At 39.4% G+C, this 12,716-nt stretch overlaps 1 pseudogene; it reads left to right on the top strand.

Moving 5' to 3' along the window:
* The first annotated feature begins 6,064 nt into the window (after positions 1 to 6,064).
* On the top strand, positions 6,065 to 7,927 carry LOC114040335 (annotated as a pseudogene).
* The last annotated feature ends 4,789 nt before the right edge of the window (positions 7,928 to 12,716 follow it).

Genomic DNA, 12,716 nt, shown 5'->3' with positions numbered 1-12,716 from the left:
TCATTTCCAGTGACTCACAGGTCCCAGGAAGTACACTCTGGGTATTAATAAGCTAAACCCCTTCCCCCACTTAAAAAATAGAATTTCCCCTTTTCTCCCTTTGTGTTAGAAAAAAACTTTAATGCCAAGAAATAGACCAGAACTGATCAAACCCAGTCTTTAGCCATAACCTCTGATAGAAGTCCTACTTAGTGTGCTGCGTGAATTGATAACCAACCAGTTTTACTAACAAAGAAACAGTGGCTCCTTTTCCTGAGAAAAATTGCCTCCTAGTGCCAGGATAAGGAAGGAAAGGAAATGATGATTAGCAGGGAGCCAGAAAGTCTTTGGGGGGACAGAGAGCACTTCAAGAAACAGGATCACCTGAAGAACTGTAGGGGGTGGGAAATGATGGGAGGAAGATGGACAAAAGCAGACACAGGTCCAAGGAGAGAATGACTCTATAAAGAAGACTGACTCTACTCAGAAAACACATTGACACTGCATTAGAAGGAAGGTAGTTTAAACCTGATAAAGAACATCTCATAGACCCAGGAGGGACAGCAAATGTGTTAGGTGACGGAATCAAGACGCAGGAAGATCTTGACAGGCTGGTACATAGGACCAAAAGATGACATTTCTTCTATGTGTTGATGAATCTATGATCTTATCAGGCAATCAATAAGCATGTTCCAGGCACTGTGCTAAGTGTTAGGTAATCAAAGACAAAAATGCACTAGGGCCTACCCTCAAGGAAGTTATATTCTAAAACTAGGTGCTGTTTAAAACAAACAACAAAAGAAAAGGTCAAATTGGATATGTGATTTAGACATAAAGAATGATATCATAAACAAATTAAGGAAACACAGAAAAAAATTCCCTATCAGATTTATGAGTAAGGGATGAGTAGGATCATAAAAATCAAAATGGATAATTTTGATTACATTAAATTAAGAAGTTTTTTGTACAAACAAAACTGATACAGCCAAAATTAGAAAGAAACTTGGGGGAAATTTTTACAGCAAATTTCTCTCATAAAGGTCTCAAATATATAGGGAACTAAACCAAATTTATAAAAATAAGAGCCATTCCTTAATTGATATATGGTCAAAGGATATGAATATGCAGCTTTCAGAAGAAGAAATCAAACCTATCAATGGCCATATTAAAAAATGTTCTAAATCACTAATAATTAGAGAAATGCACATTGGAACAACTCTGAGGTACCATTTCCCACCTATTAGATTGGCTAACATAACAGAAAAGGAAAATGACAAATGCTGGAGGGGATGTGGGAAAATAGGTACATTAATGCACTGTTGTTGGAGCTGTAAACTAGTCTAACCATGCTGGTAAGCAATTTGGAACAATGCTTAAAAAGCTATTAAATTCTGCATACCCTACAATATTCCTACTAGATCTTTACCCCAAAGAGATGCTTTTTGTTTTTTTTTTAAAGAGTAGAATTTACCATATGTGCAAAAATATTTATAGCAGCTCTTCTTGCAGTGGCAAAGAATTAAAGAGTGAGGGGATGCCCATCAATTGGGGAATGGCTAAACAAGCTGTGGTATATGATTTTGATGGAATGCCATTGTGCTAAAGAAATGATGATTTCAAAAAAGCTGAGGAGACTTCTATGAACTGAGACAAAGTAAAATAAGCAGAATCAAGAGAACATTGTACACAGTAACAGCAATATTGTGATGATAATCAATTGTGAAGACTTAGTCACTGAATAATGCAATGTTCTACAATTCCAAAAGACACATGATAAAAAAAAAAACTATCCATCTCCAGAGAGAACTGATGAACTCTGAGTACAGATTGAAGCATATTTTTTTCACTTTCTTTATTTTTCTTGTTCTGTTTTTTTTTTTTTGCAACATGGCTAATATGGAAATATGTTTTGCATGACTTTACATGTATAATGGGTAACATATTGCTTGCCTTTTCAATGGATGGGGGAGAGGCTATGGGGAAAGAGAAAATTTGGAACTGAAAATAAAAATTTTTTAAAGAAATTTTAAAAAATAAAAATAGTTAAAGAAGGAATCCTACTAAATTCCTTCTATGACACAAATATAGTCTTGATACCTAAATCAGGGAAAGTCAAAACAAAGAAAGAAAACTATAGATAAATTTCTCTAATGAATATTGATGCAAAAATTTTAAATGAAATGCTACAAGGAGATTACAGCACTATATCACAAAGATCATTCATTATGACCAGGCTAGATTTATACCAGGAATGCAGGGCTAGTTTGATATTAGGAAAACTACAAGTATAATTGATACTGTCAATAACAAAAACAACAAAGATCATATAATTATTTCAATAGATGCAGAAAAACTTTTGACAAAATACAACACACATTCCTATTAAAAAACACTAGAAAGCATAGGAGTAAATGTAGCTTTTCTTAAAAAGCTAAGTAGTATCTACCTAAAACCAAGAGCAAGCACTATTTGTAATGAAGACAAACTAGAAGTCTTTCCAATAAAATCAGGTACAAAGGAAGTATGTCCATTATCACCATTATTATTCAATATTGTACTAGAAATGCTAGCTATAGAATAAGGCAAGAAAAAGAAATCAAAGGAATACGCATAGGCAATGAGGAAATAAAACTATCATTTTTTGCAGATGACATAAGGGTTTCCTTAGAGAATCATAGAGTAAACTAAAAAAAACAGTCAAAGCAAAGAGCTTACATTCTATAGGTGAAGAAAACATGTACTTAAAGAAGTTTAGGGGGAAGTTGGGTTGTTATACATCTTACAGAGCTGGCTTTGCTCTCAAGGCCACTTCTGGTAAGACATCTACTCTGGCCCCATGCTAAAGGACCAGAGGTTCCATCATGGTCTCTGTGATGGGGAAAAGAAATTGTATCAAAGATTAGTGATTTAGAAATAGTTTCTAAGGGGGGCAGCTAGTGGCACAATGGATAGAAAACTGACCCTGAAGTCAGGAGGACCTGAGTTCAAAATCTGACCTCAGATCAAACACTTGACACTTACTAGCTGTGTGACCCTAGGCAAGTCACTTAACCCCACTGCCTAAAAAAAAAAAAAAATTTTTTTTAGTCTGTCTCTCTCTCTCTCTCTCTCTCTCTCTCTCTCTCTCTCTCTCTCTCTCTCTAAGAAATTCACTTCTCTTTTATTTGCGGTTACAAATTCTCTCCCTCCCTCTTCTCCATACATTAAGAAAACGAGAAAAATAAAACCTATTACAATTATGTATAGTCATGAAAAATAAATTTCCATATTAGCCATGCTCCCACTTCCAAAAAGAAAAAAGAAAAAGAGAAAAAAGATGTGCTTCAATCTGTACTCAGAGTTCATTAGTTTTCTATCTGTAAGTGAATAGCAAATTTCATCTTGAGTCCTTTAGAATTGTAGTTGGTCATTGTGTTGACCAGCATTACTAAGTTTTTCAAAGTTGGTTATCTTTAAAATGTTGTGATTACTGTACAAATTGCTCTCCTGATTCTGCTCATTTCACTTTATATCTATTCATTAGAGCTGTTCCAGGTTTTTCTGAAACCATCTCCTTCATCATTTCTTACAGTACAATAGTATTCCATAATATTCATATACCATAACTTCTTCAGCCATTACCCAATTTATGGGCATCCCCTTAATCTCCAATTCTTTGCCACCATCAAAGAGCTGCCATAAATATTTTTGTACATTTGGGTCATTCTAATCTTTTTTTTTAAAAAATCTCTTTAGTGTATAAATCTAGTAGTAATATTGCTGGGCCACAGAGTATGCAGAATTTAACAGCTTTTGGGGTATTGTTCCAAATTGCTTACCAGCATGTTTGGACTAGTTTATAGCTCCAATAATGCATTAATATACCTATTTTCCCACATCCCCTCCAGCATTTGTTATTTTCCTTTTCTGTCATGTTAGCCAATCTGATAGGGGTGAGGTGGTACCTCAGAGTTGTTTCAATTTGCATTTCTCTAACTATTAGTGATTTAGAGCATTTTTTTATATTGCTATTGATAGTTTGGGAACTCCTCCAAAAAATGCCTATTCATTTCCTTTTATCATTTATCAGCTGGAGAATGGCTCTTATCCTTCTAAACTTGACTCAGTTCTCTATATATTTTAGAAATGAGACTTTTATCAGATAAACTTGCTACAAAGACTTTCACCCCCAATTTCTTGTTTTCCTTCTAATTTCTGGTTGCATTGGTTTTGTTTGTGCAAAACTTTTTAATTGAATATAATCAAAATTATCCATTTGACCTCCCATGATCCTCTCTATCTCTTGTTTAGTCATGAATTTATCCCTTATCTATAGCTATAACAGGTAATTTCTTCCACGCTTCACTAATTTGCTTATGATATACTTTATACATATATCATGTGCCCATTTTAATCTTATCTTGGTAAACAATGTGAGAAGTGGTCTGTTCCTTGTTTCTGCCAGACTACTTTCCAGTTTTCCCAGAAGTTTTTGTCAAATAGTGACTTCTTGCCCCAGTAGATTGGGTCTTTCGGTTTATCAAACCCTAGATCACTGTGTTCATTTGCTTCTATATACTGGGAACCTAATCTATTCACTAATCAATTTATCAACCCATGATTACAGCTTTGTAGCACAGTTTGAAATCTGGCACTGCTAATCCCCCTTCCTTTACTTTTTTTTATTGATTCCATTGATATTCTTGACTTTTTATTCCTTCAGATGAATTTTGTTATTTCATTTTCTAGCTTTATAAAGCAATTATTAGGTAGTTTGATTGGTATGGCACTGAATAAGTACATTAATTTAGATAGTATTACCACTTTTATTGCATTGGCCTACTCACAAGCAACTAATATATCTCCAGTTATTTAGACCTGTCCTTATTTGTGTGAATAGTATTTTGTAATTGTGTTTATATAATCCCTTTCTGTGCCTTGGCAGGTAGACTTCCATGCATTGTATACTATCCATTTTAAATTTAATTTCTCTTTCTATCTCTTCCTACTAGATTTTGTTGGTAGTATACAGAAATGTTGATGATTTGTATGGGTTCTTTTTATGTCCTGCAACCTTGCTGAAATTATTATTTTGATTAATTTTTTAGTTGACTCTCTAGAGTTCTCTAAGTAAACCATCATATCATCTGCAAAAAGTAATAGTTTTGTTTTTTTTGCCTTATGCTTATTCCTTCAATTTCTTTTTCTTGTCTTACTGCTATAGCTAGCATTTCTAGTATGATATTAAATAGCATTGGTGATAATGGATACCCTTGCTTCACCTCTGATCTTATTGACAAAGTTTCTAGTTTATCCCCATTATAGATAATGCTTGCTCTTGTTTTTAGATAGGTACTACTTATCATTTAAGGAAAGCTCCTTTTATTCCTATGTTTTCTAATGTTTTTTTTTTTAACAGGAATGAGTCAAAAACTTTTTCTGCATTTATTGAAATAACAATGTTTTTGTTGTTTTTGTTATTGAAGGTCAATTATGTTTATAGTTTTCCTAATATTGAACCAGCCCCACATTCCTAATACAAATCCAGCCTAGTCATAGTGTATAATCTTTGTGATATTTTCTAGTTTCTTTCGAGGTGGCCACTTTGTTGGAACAAAGACAATGTCAGTTCTTCTCCTAAGGTGGGAGGGGATTTCCCTCTCTCCCCATTCCAAGCAGAAGCTATGGTAACTATTAGAACATGGAAAGGAGAATATGTGCTTGCCTAAGTGAGCCCAAGACCGGACCCAAGCCCCTGACTTTTTTCTGCTTCATGTTTCTTTCTCGGGGTACATATAATTGAACAATGACCCTGAGAGATAGACATTTTTCCTGTCTTGGCACTATCTCAGAAGTTTCAGAGCTACAGATTCCTTGAATGAAGTGCTGGCTGCCCATCAGCAGATGCCTCTTGTACCCACACCCTTCTCTGAGAGGATGACTACTTCTTTTAGCATGACCTTTTAGGATGAATTATGCATGCCTGGATGGCCCAAAAATATAGACTTGCAGTCACTGCTTAGAAAGCGCAGATCCTCTACTGAATGCAGCAGCAGTCCTTCTTCCTCCATAGTGGTCAACTATGACCCCTGACTCCCCAACAACCATGCTAAAGGGACCGGCAGTTGGTATTGATCTTGGCACCATTTATTCCTGTATGGGAGTCTTCCAACGTAGGAAAGTGGAGATCATTGCTAATGACCAAGGAAACAGGACCACCCCAAGCTACACCGTCTTCAATCAGTGATGCTACAAAGAATCAAGTTGCAATGAACCCCACCAACATAGTTTTTGAAGCCAAATGTCTGATTGGTCGCAGATTTGATGATGTGGTTGTATAGTCAGACGTGAAGCATTGGCCTTTCATGGTGGTGAATGACACAGGCAGGCCTAAGGTCCAAGTGAAGTACAAAGGGGAGACCAAAAGTTTCTATCCAGAAGACGTTATTCTATGGTCTTGACCAAAATGAAAGAAATTGCTGACGCTTACCTTGGGAAGACTATCACAAATGCTGTGGTGACAGTACCAGCCTATTGCAATGATGCCCAACGTTAGGCCACCGAAGATGCTGGAACCATTGCTGGTTTCAATGTGCTCTGAAACATCAATGAGTCAACTGCTGCTGCTACTACTCATGGCTTGGATGAAAAGGTTGGTGCTGAGAGAAATGCATTGATCTTTGACCTTGGAGGTGGTACTTTCGATGTCTCCATTCTTACCTTTAAAGATGGTATCTTTGAGGTCAAGTCCATAGCCGGGACACCACTTGGTCAACCATTTCATTGCCAAATTCAAGCAAAAGCACAAAAAGGACATCAGTGAGAACAAAAGGGCTGTTTGCCATCTGTGCACCACTTGTGAATGTGCAAAGCATACCCTCTCTTTCAGTCCCCAGGCCAATATTGAGACCGACTTCCTCCATGAAGGTATCAACTTCTATATATCAATCACCTGAGCCTGTTTTGAAGAGTTGAATGCTGATCTCTTCTGTGGCACACTGGACCCTGTGGAAAAAGCCTTAAGAGATGCCAAGCTAGATAAATCACAGATTCATGACATCATCCTGGTAGGTGGTTCCACTTGCATCCCCAAAATCAGAAGCTTCTGCAAGACTTCTTCAATGGCAAGGAGCTCAACAAGAGTATCAATCCTGATGAGGCTGTTGCCTATGGTGCAGCTGTCCAGGCTGCCATTTTGTCTGAAGATAAATCTGAAAATATGCAGGACTTGCTGCTGTTGGACGTCACTCCTCTTTCCCTTGGAACTGAAACCGCTGGTGGAGTTACGACAATTCTGATCAAACGTAATACCACCATCCCCACCAAGCACACATAGACCTTTACCACCTATTCAGACAACCAGCCTGGTGTGCTTATTCAGGTTTATGAAGGTGAGAGACCAATGACAAAAGATAACAACCTGCTTGGCAAGTTTGAGGTCACAGGAATCCCCCAAGCACCCAGGAGTATTCCTCAGATTGAAGTAACATTTGACATTGACGCAAATGGCATCCTCAATGTTTCTGCTGTAGATAAGAGCACAGGCAAGGAGAATAAGATAACCAAAACCAATGATAAAGGTTGTCTTAGCAAAGAAGACATTAAGCATATGGTCCAGGAGGCTGGGAAACACAAGGCTAAGGATGAGAAGCAGAGAGACAAGGTGTCTTCCAAGAATTCTCTTGAATCGTATGCTTTCAACATGAAGGCAACCATAGAGGATGAAAAACTACAAGGCAAAACTGATGATGAAGACAAAGAGAAGATCCTTGACAAATCCAATGAAATAACTAACTGGCTGGATAAGAACTAGACTGCTGAGAAGGAAGAATTTGAGCATCAGCAGAAAGAATTTGAAAAGAGTGCAAGGGGTGTACCAGGAGGCATGCCGGCTGGTGGGTTCCCAGGGGGTGGAGCAGCCCCATCTGGAGGTGCTTCTTCTGGAAGCACCATTGAAGAAGTCAACTAAACACGCCAGAAGAATGAGCATTCCACACAGCTTTCCAAAAATTGAAGTACTTATATTTGTAACCAAGGCAGTAGCAGTTTTAAAAGTCACATTTAAGCTACTGTGTAAATCTGGGCATTCTGAATACTTGAATGTGTGCAGACAGACAGAAGTGAACAGCATTGTACTTTATCAGTGCTATAAATAAGCAGAAATGCAATTCTTATCCTGGAGAATAAAATCTATTTAAAATTGGCACCATAAAAAAAAAGAAAGAAAGAAAAGAAAGCACAGATCCCTGAGTGAAAGTGAAATATCTATTCAGTACTCCTACAAGTCTCTTGGGAGCCTATGCTTTCCAGGATAGTATAACTGAGATGATGAAATAGAGTTTTTATTTTAAATATATGTAACATATACCTTTGAGCCTTTTGTGTTTTAAGCATTTCTTTTATGGCATAGGAAATAAATAGCTGTCCTTTCCTGATATCTAATACTTAATACACTGAGTATCTTTTCTAGAAGAGACTTTATTAGTCCTTTTTGGTGCAAAGGGGAAGAACCTAGATCTAGGCCATACTTAAGCTTTCTTTGAGATTTTTTACTTGGAATTCCAGGGTCAGTGCCATCATGAACCAGAGAGTGCCTAACAATTATAACTACTCCAAAGTGGAATGTGCTGCCTAGGATATGGAGGGGAACATTGAGGTCATCTACTCCAAGACCTACTTTTGCATTTGAGGAAACTGAAGCCCAGAGGTAGGTCACCCAGGTAGGAAGTATCAGAGCCCAAATTTGAACCTGAGTCTTCTACTCCAAATCCAACACCCTTCTCCACTCTGCACTGTGTCTCGCCCACATAGAATGAAGTGGCCACTTGCAGAATGGGTTTCCCTTGAGGCAACTACCTCAAATTCAAAGTACTCTGTGGGTCCATACTCTTAAAACCATAGCTCATAAGCCCCCACTGATTTGCTGGCTATGATTTCTGTCGCCTCCAGCTTCTGGCTTAGCAGAAATCCTCTCCTCTTCTGCTCCCACAGACTGCTGGGCAGTCTCCCATCTCAAGAGCAGAGAATTCTCGATTCCTGGCTCCAGGATCTCTGGAACAAAGAACAGGATCTTGGCAGTAAAGTAGATATTCTCAGCCTTAGTCTCTTCTTTTGATGACCCTTCCTAATACAGGAATTTCACTTGGTGCAGTGGTTAAGAAACCTCACCTTAATTTAGAGGGACTGTCCACAATACTTTCAAAATTTACATCTCTGCAGGCTAGGTTATAAAACAGATGATGTCTATTTTCCCAATAGACCAAAGAATTGTAAGGCTCTTGTTTCCTCAGTTTTTAAACTCTGAGTTTCTCTCATTAGTTCATCCAAAATCAGTGGGCAACTATGTGACCCTGAGCAAGTCACTTAACCCCATTGCCTAACCAAAAAACAAAACAAAACAAAAACAAAATCAGGGGGCAAGCTCATTGCCTCTGCTAACTGCTCAGATCCCTTCCTGACTTCTTCATATATACATGAAGCCACTTAGAGCTTCACACCCTTTATAAACTTTGGAGTATAAGGTCTGATAAGGGCCACTTCTGAAAGGGACTTACAGAAAGCTTTCCCCATCACTGGAGGTCTTTAAGGAGAGGGTGAATGACCTGCTGTTGGGATATTCTGTTCAGGTATAAGTTGGACTAGATAATTTCTGAGGTCTCTTCCAGCACTGAGGTTCTGTGATTCTAAGACCAGAAGGATGAATGGGACAACCTCCTTGGGGGGAGGGGGGGAGGGAATGCAGTTATATTGCCATTAGGGAGCAGTATCTGAGATTCAAAGACCAGGATGGATGGGTGGGACAACCTTCTGGGGAGAGAAGGGGGAGGCATGTAGTCATGCTGCCCTAAGGGAGCAGCATCTCCTTGCTCCAGAAATCTGTTCACATCCTGTGGTATCCCATTCCATCCAGGTTTCTGCCCATCCCCCAGTTCAGAAATGAGAAGCCAAAAGCTTAGTCTCCTTTCCTCCCATTTCTGCAACCATACCTTGTCATTTATGTGTACAGAATAATCCCCCTAGAAAAAAAAAATACCATTCTGATAAAACAATTCAAAGGGGCCTCCTAAGGAGCAGCGAGTGTCAGGTCTCAGCTGTCTGAACACCAGTTGGAGAGCTAGGCAGCAAGCCAGAGTCCTAGGGGGATTACCAGCAGCAGCAGCAGCCCCAGGCACAGGAAGGAGTGACAAGCCACGGCCAGCTTGAGTAGCAAATGGGAAAATCCCTTGGTTCAGGGACTCAAACTCAGAGTGGGTTGCATGGCACCCTACGCCTCCCAAGCCCAAGTTCTTCCTTTCTTCCCAACCTCTCTAGTTACCATCAAGTTCCCTCTTGCCTGCAAAAACTCTTCTCATCAGCTTCCCGCTCTTCCCTTTCTTTTCTCTCATTATGAACTGGACATACATGAATATTTCCATTGGCAAAGGAGAGTGGAAGAAACCCAAAGCTCAATTACTTACAACTTTTAAAAGAATATACATGTGTGGTAATAGGTATGAATTTGTTTAGCTGAAGAGGAAAACTAACTACTTCTTCTAGCTGGCCCCCAGACTTATGGGGTGGGGGGCCCCGTAAAGCCGCTTGTCCAACTCCCCTCTCAACTTCTCTTAAACAAATGAAACAATACAAAACAATTAGGTTAATTGCAGCTTTTTTCTTAATAATGAATTTCAGAGACTAGGTGAATAGCCTTGTGAAATCAGATAAATCTGTTTAGGAAAATATACGTACTCTCTCCCCTGAGGGGAGGGGAGAGAGAGGAGAGGTTCACCACTAGTACTTTCCCGCAGGAGAGGCCAGATACAGGCTTTTCAGCAGTGTGTTCCAGTGATTCTGCATGTTATCCATAATTATGGCAACTGCAGTGGTGGTAGCCACAGCAGCAGAGGTTCAGAAGTTCTCATTCTCTCTCTCTCTCTCTCTCTCTCTCCTTTATTTTTCTCTCTATCTCTTTATCTCTCTCTGTCTCTCCATCTCTGTCTCTCTTCCCTTTCTGTTTCACCTCATGTAGACTGTTAGAGGAGGTGGGGTCCCAGTGGCAGCTTGGTTAACTCCATACTACATCAAAGATACAATTTATCTCATTCATTGCCACAGAGTGGTCACATTCCTTCCATTCTTCACAAGATTTCTGCTCTTGGGGCAGCTAGGTGGCACAGTGGATAGAGTACCAGCCCTGGAGTCAGGAGGACCTGAGTTCAAATGTGACCTCAGACACTTGACACTCACTAGCTGTGTGACCCTAGGCAAGTCACTTAACTCACTGCCTAGCCAAAAAAGAAAAAAAAAATTCTACTCTCCTTTTCCTTCAAGACAAGAGAAAGGAATTGTCTTTTCCTGGAGTAATTAAAGCTCCTAAAGGTCCATAGATTAGAACATGTTGGTGACATGTGTCCCATTCTACAGACTTCCATCCCAGCCCCTTGATTAAAAGACTATATATGTATTAAATTTAACACAGTAGGACTAACACTGCTCTGCTTGTCTATGTTCCCTTCTGAATTTCCTTCTGCTCTCTTCTGTGTGCTTTCTAAAATGTTTTAATGATGCTCTACTCCTTTCTTTTCAATTTCTCTGTCTTTACACTACCCAGCCTCAAAACAAAGCAAAACAACACTCCTTTCCTCCTTTAACCTCATAGTGACATCTTCCCAGACTCACCTAGCTCCCCTGCCCCACTTCTCGGGCTCCCCTGTACCTTTCCACCAGCCTTCTATCCCCTTACCCTTCTCTCCTTCCTCTCTACCCACCCCACAGCTCTGGGCTTCCTTCCACCAAGAGGTGCTACTCTTTATCCTAGCCCATGGACACCTGAGCATCTCAACTGGGACCAAAAAAAAAAAAAAAGACATGATATCTAAACCAAAATCCAGGAGATTAAGAACCTGGTGGCTGCAGGATGGTGCACTAGGACAGGGTTAAAAAACGTAGTCTCCTCCTCCATCTGCCTCCCAGCAGGCAATACCTTGCTCCAAACTTTCTCCCAACTAGCCATTACCCTCCACCTCCCTCTTTCTATGTGCTGAATCCTCTTTAATAAATTCCATTGTAGAGTCTAATCCGAATCCTTCCCAACCACCCCCGCCCTTACAAATGCATAGAGTCTCTAGGCAATGATAATGGGTTAAGGGAGAAATTTATGAAATTCAAAGCCTTAAATCCCCTAATCCTTCAAAATTCCTTTCCCCTCCCCCAAACTTGGCAACCAGAGTAAGAATTAGATACCCTCTGACCTTTACCTTGGCCTTTAGAAATGAGGTTTCTTGGAGGAACTGAAAAAAAAATGGATCTGGGAAAAGTTCCAAGTTCCATGGGAGCTTGCTCCTTCTCAGGGTTACTTCTGAGACAGTAAACAGACTTGGCCTGTACCCCTTTAGGAAAGATATCCTGTTCAGCTGCTCTGCTTCAGGACCCTAGCCTTGGTCTCATGGTACAATCTCTGTGAAGTCTGTATGTAGCCCTTCTATGGGGAATCTGTGTGTCTTTGCATCTTGGTGGGGAGGGGGAAAAGAGGAAGGAAATAAGCATTTATTAAGAGCCTACTATGTGCAAGGAATTGTGTTAAGCACTTTACAAATATTTCATTTGATCCTCACAACAATCCTGTGATGTGGGTGTTATCCATATTTTATAGCTGAGGAAACTGAGACAGACAGAAGTTAGGTCATCACACAGGTATTAAGTGTCAAATCTGAATTCAAGTCTTCCTGGTTCCAGGCCCAGTGTTCTTATCCCATGTTCCACTTAAAGCATCAGTATGG

This window comes from Vombatus ursinus, unplaced genomic scaffold (genome assembly GCF_900497805.2).
Source record: "Vombatus ursinus unplaced genomic scaffold, bare-nosed wombat genome assembly UNPS02012958.1, whole genome shotgun sequence".
NCBI classification, from domain to species: Eukaryota; Metazoa; Chordata; class Mammalia; order Diprotodontia; family Vombatidae; genus Vombatus; species Vombatus ursinus.
The sequence above is the reverse complement of the archived record's forward strand: the minus strand, read 5'-3'. Positions and strand labels throughout refer to the sequence as shown.